Source organism: Pimephales promelas, chromosome 19 (assembly GCF_988280905.1).
Source record: "Pimephales promelas chromosome 19, fPimPro1.hap1.1, whole genome shotgun sequence".
In the NCBI taxonomy this organism is placed as follows: Eukaryota; Metazoa; Chordata; class Actinopteri; order Cypriniformes; family Leuciscidae; genus Pimephales; species Pimephales promelas.
Genome location: NC_142787.1, coordinates 7,881,552 through 7,894,165, shown reverse-complemented (window position 1 = coordinate 7,894,165; position 12,614 = coordinate 7,881,552).

Genomic DNA, 12,614 nt, shown 5'->3' with positions numbered 1-12,614 from the left:
TGTGTTTCAGTGCATTGCATGACAGATCTAACTTGTTTTTCGTTATGCATATGCACGCAATAACTCTCTCTGTGCAGTGAAAAGAAAACACCTAAGATGTGTTTCAGTGCATTACATAACATATCTAACTTGTTACTCGTTATTCATATGCACGGAATAACTAACCTCTGTGCAATGAAAAGAAAATACCTAAGATTTGTTTCATTGCATTGCATGACATATCTAACTTGTTCCTCGTTATGACATGCACGCAATAACCTCTGTGCAATGAAAAGAAAACAACTAAGATGTGTTTCAATGCATTGCATGACCTATCTAACTTGTTCCTCGTTATGTATGCATGCAATAACTATCCTCTGTGCAATGAAAAGAAAACACCTAAGATGTGTTTCATTGCATTGCAAGATAGATATAACTTGTTTCTCGTTATGCATATGCACGCAAATAGCTAACCTCTCTGCAGTGAAAAGAAAACACCTAACATGGGTTTCAGTGCATTGCATGACATATCTAATTTGTTCCTCGTTATGCATATGCACGCAATAACTAACCTCTGTGCAATGAAAAGAAAACACCTAAGATGTGTTTTCTCGCACTGCATGACATATCTAAGTTTTTCCTTGTTATGAATATGGACGCAATAACTAACCTCTGTGCAATGAAAAGAAAGCACCTAAGATGTGTTTCATCGCATTGCATGACCTATCTAACTTGTTCCTCGTTATGCATATCCACGTAATATCTAACCTCTGTGCAATGAAAAGAAAACACCTAACATGGGTTTCAGTGCATTGCCTGACATATCTAACTTGTTCCTCGTTATGCATATGCACGCAATAACTAACCTCTGTGCAATGAAAAGAAAACACCTAAGATGTGTTTCAGTGCATTACATGACATATCTAACTTGTTACTCGTTATGCATATACACGGAATAACTAACCTCTGTGCAATGAAAAGAAAACACCTAAGATGTGTTTCATTGCATTGCATGACATATCTAACTTGTTCCTCGTTATGCATGTGCACGCAATAACCTCTGTGCAATGAAAAGAAAACACCTAAGATGTGTTTCATTGCATTACAAGATAGATATAACTTGTTTCTCGTTATGTATGCATGCAATAACTATCCTCTGTGCAATGAAAAGAAAACACCTAAGATGTGTTTCAGTGCATTGCACGACATATCTAACTTGTTCCTCGTTATGCATATGCACGCAATAACTAACCTCTGTACAATGAAAAGAAAACACCTAAGATGTGTTTCAGTGCATTGAACAGGAACATCTAACTTGTTCCTCGTTATGCACAAGCACGCAATAACTAACTTCTGTGCAATGAGAAGAAAACACATCTTAGCTGTTTTCTTTTCATTGCACAGAAGTTAGTTATTGCGTGCTTATGCATAACGAGGAACAAGTTAGATATGTCATTCAATGCACTGAAACACATCTTAGGTGTTTTCTTTTCATTGCACAGAGGTTATTTGTTGTGTGCTTATGATAAACGAGGACCAAGTTAGATATGTCATGCAATGCACTGAAACACATCTTAGGGGTTTTCTTTTCACTGCACCGAAGTTAGTTATTGTGTGCATATGCATAACGAGGAACAAGTTAGATATGTCATGCAATGCACTGAAACACATCTTAGGTGTTTTCTTTTCATTGCACAGAGGTTAGTTATTGCGTGTATATGCATAACGAGGAACAAGTTATATCTATCATGCAATGCACTGGAACACATCTTAGGTGTTTTCTTTTCATTGCACAGAGGTTAGTTATTGCGTGCTTAAGCATAACGAGGAACAAGTTAGATGTGTCGTGCAATGCGATGAAACACATCCTAGGTGTATTCTTTACAATGCACAAAGGTTTGTTATTGCGTGCAGAAGCATAACGAGGAACAAGTTAGATATGTCATGCAATGCAATGAAACACATCTTAGGTGTTTTCTTTTCACTGCACAGAGGTTAGTTATTGCGTGCATTATGCATAACGAGGAACAAGTTAGATATGTCGTGCAATGCAATTAAACACATCTTAGGTGTTTTCTTTTCACAGAGGTTAGTTATTGCGTGCTTATGCATAACGAGGAACAAGTTAGATATGTCATGCAATGCAATGAAACACATCTTAGGTGTTTTCTTTTCACTGCACAGAGGTTATTTATTGCGTGCATATGTATAACGAGGAACAAGTTAGATATGTCATGCAATACACTGAAACACATCTTAGGTGTTTTCTTTTCACTGCACAGAGGTTATTTATTGCGTGCATATGTAATGCAATGCACTGAAACACATCTTAGGTGTTTTCTTTTCACTGCACAGAGGTTATTTATTGCGTGTATATGCATAACGAGGAACAAGTTAGATATGTCATGCAATGCACTGAAACACATCTTAGGTGTTTTCTTTTCATTGCACAGAGGTTAGTTATTGCGTGTATATGAATAACGAGGAACAAGTTAGATATGTCGTGCAATGCACTGAAACACATCTTAGGTGTTTTCTTTTCATTGCACAGAGGTTAGTTATTGCGTGCATATGCATAACGAGGAACAATTTATATATGTCGTGCAATGCACTAAAACACATCTTAGGTGTTTTTTTTTTCATTGCACAGAGGTCATTTATTGCGTGCATATGCATTACGAGGAACAAGCTAGATATGTCATGCAATGCAATGAAACACATCTTAGGTGTTATCTTTTCACTGCACAGAGGTTAGTTATTGCGTGCATATGCATAACGAGAAACAATTTATATATGTCGTGCAATGCACTAAAACACATCTTAGGTGTTTTCTTTTCATTGCACAGAGGTCATTTATTGCGTGCAAATGCATTACGAGGAACAAGCTAGATATGTCATGCAATGCAATAAACACATCTTAGGTGTTATCTTTTCACTGCACAGAGGTTAGTTATTGCGTGCATATGCATAACGAGGAACAAGTTATATCTATCATGCAATGCACTGGAACACATCTTAGGTGTTTTCTTTTCATTGCACAGAGGTTAGTTATTGCGTGCTTAAGCATAACGAGGAACAAGTTAGATATGTCGTGCAATGCAATGAAACACATCTTAGGTGTTTTCTTTTCATTGCACAGAGGTTATTTATTGCGTGGATAGGCATAACGAGGAACAAGTTAGATATGTCGTGCAATGCGATGAAACACATCCTAGGTGTTTTCTTTACAATGCACAAAGGTTTGTTATTGCGTGCAGAAGCATAACGAGGAACAAGTTAGATATGTCATGCAATGCAATGAAACACATCTTAGGTGTTTTCTTTTCACTGCACAGAGGTTAGTTATTGCGTGCATATGCATAACGAGGAACAAGTTAGATTTGTCGTGCAATGCAATTAAACACATCTTAGGTGTTTTCTTTTCACTGCACAGAGGTTATTTATTGCGTGCATATGTAATGCAATGCACTGAAACACATCTTAGGTGTTTTCTTTTCATTGCACAGAGGTTAGTTATTGCGTGTATATGCATAACGAGGAACAAGTTAGATATGTCATGCAATGCAATGAAACACATCTTAGGTGTTTTCTTTTCACTGCACAGAGGTTATTTATTGCGTGCATATGTATAACGAGGAACAAGTTAGATATGTCATGCAATACACTGAAACACATCTTAGGTGTTTTCTTTTCACTGCACAGAGGTTATTTATTGCGTGCATATGTAATGCAATGCACTGAAACACATCTTAGGTGTTTTCTTTTCACTGCACAGAGGTTATTTATTGCGTGTATATGCATAACGAGGAACAAGTTAGATATGTCATGCAATGCACTGAAACACATCTTAGGTGTTTTCTTTTCATTGCACAGAGGTTAGTTATTGCGTGTATATGAATAACGAGGAACAAGTTAGATATGTCGTGCAATGCACTGAAACACATCTTAGGTGTTTTCTTTTCATTGCACAGAGGTTAGTTATTGCGTGCATATGCATAACGAGGAACAATTTATATATGTCGTGCAATGCACTAAAACACATCTTAGGTGTTTTTTTTTTCATTGCACAGAGGTCATTTATTGCGTGCATATGCATTACGAGGAACAAGCTAGATATGTCATGCAATGCAATGAAACACATCTTAGGTGTTATCTTTTCACTGCACAGAGGTTAGTTATTGCGTGCATATGCATAACGAGAAACAATTTATATATGTCGTGCAATGCACTAAAACACATCTTAGGTGTTTTCTTTTCATTGCACAGAGGTCATTTATTGCGTGCAAATGCATTACGAGGAACAAGCTAGATATGTCATGCAATGCAATAAACACATCTTAGGTGTTATCTTTTCACTGCACAGAGGTTAGTTATTGCGTGCATATGCATAACGAGGAACAAGTTATATCTATCATGCAATGCACTGGAACACATCTTAGGTGTTTTCTTTTCATTGCACAGAGGTTAGTTATTGCGTGCTTAAGCATAACGAGGAACAAGTTAGATATGTCGTGCAATGCAATGAAACACATCTTAGGTGTTTTCTTTTCATTGCACAGAGGTTATTTATTGCGTGGATAGGCATAACGAGGAACAAGTTAGATATGTCGTGCAATGCGATGAAACACATCCTAGGTGTTTTCTTTACAATGCACAAAGGTTTGTTATTGCGTGCAGAAGCATAACGAGGAACAAGTTAGATATGTCATGCAATGCAATGAAACACATCTTAGGTGTTTTCTTTTCACTGCACAGAGGTTAGTTATTGCGTGCATATGCATAACGAGGAACAAGTTAGATTTGTCGTGCAATGCAATTAAACACATCTTAGGTGTTTTCTTTTCACTGCACAGAGGTTATTTATTGCGTGCATATGTAATGCAATGCACTGAAACACATCTTAGGTGTTTTCTTTTCATTGCACAGAGGTTAGTTATTGCGTGTATATGCATAACGAGGAACAAGTTAGATATGTCATGCAATGCAATGAAACACATCTTAGGTGTTTTCTTTTCACTGCACAGAGGTTATTTATTGCGTGCATATGTATAACGAGGAACAAGTTAGATATGTCATGCAATACACTGAAACACATCTTAGGTGTTTTCTTTTCACTGCACAGAGGTTATTTATTGCGTGCATATGTAATGCAATGCACTGAAACACATCTTAGGTGTTTTCTTTTCACTGCACAGAGGTTATTTATTGCGTGTATATGCATAACGAGGAACAAGTTAGATATGTCATGCAATGCACTGAAACACATCTTAGGTGTTTTCTTTTCATTGCACAGAGGTTAGTTATTGCGTGTATATGAATAACGAGGAACAAGTTAGATATGTCGTGCAATGCACTGAAACACATCTTAGGTGTTTTCTTTTCATTGCACAGAGGTTAGTTATTGCGTGCATATGCATAACGAGGAACAATTTATATATGTCGTGCAATGCACTAAAACACATCTTAGGTGTTTTTTTTTTCATTGCACAGAGGTCATTTATTGCGTGCATATGCATTACGAGGAACAAGCTAGATATGTCATGCAATGCAATGAAACACATCTTAGGTGTTATCTTTTCACTGCACAGAGGTTAGTTATTGCGTGCATATGCATAACGAGAAACAATTTATATATGTCGTGCAATGCACTAAAACACATCTTAGGTGTTTTCTTTTCATTGCACAGAGGTCATTTATTGCGTGCAAATGCATTACGAGGAACAAGCTAGATATGTCATGCAATGCAATAAACACATCTTAGGTGTTATCTTTTCACTGCACAGAGGTTAGTTATTGCGTGCATATGCATAACGAGGAACAAGTTATATCTATCATGCAATGCACTGGAACACATCTTAGGTGTTTTCTTTTCATTGCACAGAGGTTAGTTATTGCGTGCTTAAGCATAACGAGGAACAAGTTAGATATGTCGTGCAATGCAATGAAACACATCTTAGGTGTTTTCTTTTCATTGCACAGAGGTTATTTATTGCGTGGATAGGCATAACGAGGAACAAGTTAGATATGTCGTGCAATGCGATGAAACACATCCTAGGTGTTTTCTTTACAATGCACAAAGGTTTGTTATTGCGTGCAGAAGCATAACGAGGAACAAGTTAGATATGTCATGCAATGCAATGAAACACATCTTAGGTGTTTTCTTTTCACTGCACAGAGGTTAGTTATTGCGTGCATATGCATAACGAGGAACAAGTTAGATTTGTCGTGCAATGCAATTAAACACATCTTAGGTGTTTTCTTTTCACTGCACAGAGGTTATTTATTGCGTGCATATGTAATGCAATGCACTGAAACACATCTTAGGTGTTTTCTTTTCATTGCACAGAAGTTAATTATTGCGTGTATATGCATAACGAGGAACAAGTTAGATATGTCATGCAATGCACTGAAACACATCTTAGGTGTTTTCTTTTCATTGCACAGAGGTTAGTTATTGCGTGTATATGAATAACGAGGAACAAGTTAGATATGTCGTGCAATGCACTGAAACACATCTTAGGTGTTTTCTTTTCATTGCACAGAGGTTAGTTATTGCGTGCATATGCATAACGAGGAACAATTTATATATGTCGTGCAATGCACTAAAACACATCTTAGGTGTTTTCTTTTCATTGCACAGAGGTCATTTATTGCGTGCATATGCTTTACGAGGAACAAGCTAGATATGTCATGCAATGCAATGAAACACATCTTAGGTGTTATCTTTTCACTGCACAGAGGTTAGTTATTGCGTGCATATGCATAACGAGGAACAAGTTAGATATGTCGTGCAACGCAATTAAACACATCTTAGGTGTTTTCTTTTCATTGCACAGAGGTTATTTATTGCGTGCATATGTATAACGAGGAACAAGTTAGATATGTCATGCAATACACTGAAACACATCTTAGGTGTTTTCTTTTCACTGCACAGAGGTTATTTATTGCGTGCATATGTAATGCAATGCACTGAAACACATCTTAGGTGTTTTCTTTTCATTGCACAGAGGTTAGTTATTGCGTGTATATGCATAACGAGGAACAAGTTAGATATGTTAGATATGATAGTAAGTTAGTTATTGCGTGTATATGCATAACGAGGAACAAGTTAGATATGTCATGCAATGCACTGAAACACATCTTAGGTGTTTTCTTTTCATTGGACAGAAGTTGCGTGCGTATGCATAACGTGGCGCAAGTTAGATATGTCGTGCATATGTTCATTGTCGTTCATTGCGTGGATAGTTATAACGAGGAACAAGTTAGATATGTCGTGCAATGCAATGAAACACATCTTAGTTGTTTTCTTTTCATTGCACAGAGGTTAGTTATTGCGTGCTTATGCATAACGAGGAACAAGTTAGATATGTCGTGCAATGCAATGAAACACATCTTAGGTGTTTTCTTTTCATTGCACAGAGGTTAGTTATTGCGTGTATATGCATAACGAGGAACAAGTTATATCTATCATGCAATACACTGGAACACATCTTAGGTGTTTTCTTTTCATTGCACAGAGGTTAGTTATTGCGTGCTTATGCGTAACGAGGAACAAGTTAGATATGTCGTGCAATGCAATGAAACACATCTTAGGTGTTTTCTTTTCATTGCACAGAGGTTATTTATTGCGTGGATATGCATAACGAGGAACAAGTTAGATATGTCGTGCAATGCGATGAAACACATCCAAGGTGTTTTCTTTACAATGCACAAAGGTTTGTTATTGCGTGCAGATGCATAACGAGGAACAAGTCATATATGTCGTGCAGTGAGATGAAACACATCTTAGGTTTTTTCTTTTCATGCACAGAAGTTATTAATTGCGTGCATATACATAACGAGGAACAAGCTAGGTATGTCATGCAATGCAATGAAACACATCTTCGGTGTTTTCTTTTCACTGCACAGAGGTTAGTTATTGCGTGCATATGCATAACGAGGAACAAGTTAGATATGTCGTGCAATGCAATTAAACACATCTTAGGTGTTTTCTTTTCATTGCACAGAGGTTAGTTATTGCGTGCTTATGCATAACGAGGAACAAGTTAGATATGTCGTGCAATGCACTGAAACACATCTTAGGTGTTTTCTTTTCATTGCACAGAGGTTAGTTATTGCGTGCATATGCATAACGAGGAACAATTTATATATGTCGTGCAATGCACTAAAACACATCTTAGGTGTTTTTTTTTTTCATTGCACAGAGGTCATTTATTGCGTGCATATGCATTACGAGGAACAAGCTAGATATGTCATGCAATGCAATGAAACACATCTTAGGTGTTATCTTTTCACTGCACAGAGGTTAGTTATTGCGTGCATATGCATAACGAGAAACAATTTATATATGTCGTGCAATGCACTAAAACACATCTCAGGTGTTTTCTTTTCATTGCACAGAGGTCATTTATTGCGTGCAAATGCATTACGAGGAACAAGCTAGATATGTCATGCAATGCAATAAACACATCTTAGGTGTTATCTTTTCACTGCACAGAGGTTAGTTATTGCGTGCATATGCATAACGAGGAACAAGTTATATCTATCATGCAATGCACTGGAACACATCTTAGGTGTTTTCTTTTCATTGCACAGAGGTTAGTTATTGCGTGCTTAAGCATAACGAGGAACAAGTTAGATATGTCGTGCAATGCAATGAAACACATCTTAGGTGTTTTCTTTTCATTGCACAGAGGTTATTTATTGCGTGGATAGGCATAACGAGGAACAAGTTAGATATGTCGTGCAATGCGATGAAACACATCCTAGGTGTTTTCTTTACAATGCACAAAGGTTTGTTATTGCGTGCAGAAGCATAACGAGGAACAAGTTAGATATGTCATGCAATGCAATGAAACACATCTTAGGTGTTTTCTTTTCACTGCACAGAGGTTAGTTATTGCGTGCATATGCATAACGAGGAACAAGTTAGATTTGTCGTGCAATGCAATTAAACACATCTTAGGTGTTTTCTTTTCACTGCACAGAGGTTATTTATTGCGTGCATATGTAATGCAATGCACTGAAACACATCTTAGGTGTTTTCTTTTCATTGCACAGAAGTTAATTATTGCGTGTATATGCATAACGAGGAACAAGTTAGATATGTCATGCAATGCACTGAAACACATCTTAGGTGTTTTCTTTTCATTGCACAGAGGTTAGTTATTGCGTGTATATGAATAACGAGGAACAAGTTAGATATGTCGTGCAATGCACTGAAACACATCTTAGGTGTTTTCTTTTCATTGCACAGAGGTTAGTTATTGCGTGCATATGCATAACGAGGAACAATTTATATATGTCGTGCAATGCACTAAAACACATCTTAGGTGTTTTCTTTTCATTGCACAGAGGTCATTTATTGCGTGCATATGCTTTACGAGGAACAAGCTAGATATGTCATGCAATGCAATGAAACACATCTTAGGTGTTATCTTTTCACTGCACAGAGGTTAGTTATTGCGTGCATATGCATAACGAGGAACAAGTTAGATATGTCGTGCAACGCAATTAAACACATCTTAGGTGTTTTCTTTTCATTGCACAGAGGTTATTTATTGCGTGCATATGTATAACGAGGAACAAGTTAGATATGTCATGCAATACACTGAAACACATCTTAGGTGTTTTCTTTTCACTGCACAGAGGTTATTTATTGCGTGCATATGTAATGCAATGCACTGAAACACATCTTAGGTGTTTTCTTTTCATTGCACAGAGGTTAGTTATTGCGTGTATATGCATAACGAGGAACAAGTTAGATATGTTAGATATGATAGTAAGTTAGTTATTGCGTGTATATGCATAACGAGGAACAAGTTAGATATGTCATGCAATGCACTGAAACACATCTTAGGTGTTTTCTTTTCATTGGGCAGAAGTTGCGTGCGTATGCATAACGTGGCGCAAGTTAGATATGTCGTGCATATGTTCATTGTCGTTCATTGCGTGGATAGTTATAACGAGGAACAAGTTAGATATGTCGTGCAATGCAATGAAACACATCTTAGTTGTTTTCTTTTCATTGCACAGAGGTTAGTTATTGCGTGCTTATGCATAACGAGGAACAAGTTAGATATGTCGTGCAATGCAATGAAACACATCTTAGGTGTTTTCTTTTCATTGCACAGAGGTTAGTTATTGCGTGTATATGCATAACGAGGAACAAGTTATATCTATCATGCAATACACTGGAACACATCTTAGGTGTTTTCTTTTCATTGCACAGAGGTTAGTTATTGCTTGCTTATGCGTAACGAGGAACAAGTTAGATATGTCGTGCAATGCAATGAAACACATCTTAGGTGTTTTCTTTTCATTGCACAGAGGTTATTTATTGCGTGGATATGCATAACGAGGAACAAGTTAGATATGTCGTGCAATGCGATGAAACACATCCAAGGTGTTTTCTTTACAATGCACAAAGGTTTGTTATTGCGTGCAGATGCATAACGAGGAACAAGTCAGATATGTCGTGCAGTGAGATGAAACACATCTTAGGTTTTTTCTTTTCATGCACAGAAGTTATTAATTGCGTGCATATACATAACGAGGAACAAGCTAGGTATGTCATGCAATGCAATGAAACACATCTTCGGTGTTTTCTTTTCACTGCACAGAGGTTAGTTATTGCGTGCATATGCATAACGAGGAACAAGTTAGATATGTCGTGCAATGCAATTAAACACATCTTAGGTGTTTTCTTTTCATTGCACAGAGGTTAGTTATTGCGTGCTTATGCATAACGAGGAACAAGTTAGATATGTCATGCAATGCAATGAAACACATCTTAGGTGTTTTCTTTTCACTGCACAGAGGTTATTTATTGCGTGCATATGTAATGCAATGCACTGAAACACATCTTAGGTGTTTTCTTTTCATTGCACAGAGGTTAGTTATTGCGTGTATATGCATAACGAGGAACAAGTTAGATATGTTAGATATGATAGTAAGTTAGTTATTGCGTGTATATGCATAACGAGGAACAAGTTAGATATGTCATGCAATGCACTGAAACACATCTTAGGTGTTTTCTTTTCATTGGACAGAAGTTAGTTATTGCGTGCATATGCATAACGAGGAACAAGTTAGATATGTTAGATATGATAGTAAGTTAGTTATTGCGTGTATATGCATAACGAGGAACAAGTTAGATATGTCGTGCAATGCAATGAAACACATCTTAGGTGTTTTCTTTTCATTGCACAGAGGTTAGTTATTGCGTGTATATGCATAACGAGGAATAAGTTATATCTATCATGCAATGCACTGGAACACATCTTAGGTGTTTTCTTTTCATTGCACAGAGGTTAGTTATTGCGTGCTTATGCGTAACAAGGAACAAGTTAGATATGTCGTGCAATGCAATGAAACACATCTTAGGTGTTTTCTTTTCATTGCACAGAGGTTATTTATTGCGTGGATATGCATAACGAGGAACAAGTTAGATATGTCGTGCAATGCGATGAAACACATCCTAGGTGTTTTCTTTACAATGCACAAAGGTTTGTTATTGCGTGCAGATGCATAACGAGGAACAAGTTAGATATGTCGTGCAGTGCGATGAAACACATCTTAGGTTTTTTCTTTTCATGCACAGAAGTTATTAATTGCGTGCATATACATAACGAGGAACAAGCTAGGTATGTCATGCAATGCAATGAAACACATCTTAGGTGTTTTCTTTTCACTGCACAGAGGTTAGTTATTGCGTGCATATGCATAACGAGGAACAAGTTAGATATGTCGTGCAATGCAATTAAACACATCTTAGGTGTTTTCTTTTCATTGCACAGAGGTTAGTTATTGCGTGCTTATGCATAACGAGGAACAAGTTAGATATGTCATGCAATGCAATGAAACACATCTTAGGTGTTTTCTTTTCATTGCACAGAAGTTAGTAATTGCGTGCAATGAAAAGAAAACACCTAAGATGTGTTTCATTGCATTGCACGACATATCTAACTTGTTCCTCGTTATGCATATGCACGCAATAACTAACTTCTGTGCAATGAAAAGAAAACACCGAAGATGTGTTTCAGTGCATTGCATGACATATCTAACTTGTTCCTCGTTATGCATATACACTGCACAGAAGTTTTCTGAAACACACTGAAACACATCTTAGGTGCACAGAGGTTAGTTATTGCGTGGATAGTTGGCACTGCCTTTACCTGAAAGGCACTGCCTTTACCTGGTGGTTCATCAAACAGAATTAAACCCCCCAAAATTGCTAAAAGATCTGAAAGTCCCAGTTCATTTTTGACCGAGTAATGCTGGGTTTCACACACAAGTAGGTCTACATAACTAATGAGAACTACAAGCTGCATTAACCCTTGTGCATCCTTATGGACATTTTTGTCCTTTTCAGTTTTTTTTTATCACTTTACCTGTGTTAATGCTAATTTGGCACAGGTGTGTATTTACATGGAATTTTACTATTTCACCGCCATTTTCTTAAAAAAATAATTATGATTTTGCATTAGGTACACAAAATACTCCCTATCTGCGCCCTTTGGACAAAAATGTTCCCATTGAAACCGCAATTTTTAATCCCAGGGTCATTTAACTATAAAATGATGCAATCTTTGTTAAGAGGCTTTTATTCTGTTGGCAAGGCTCCAAAAGTTTAA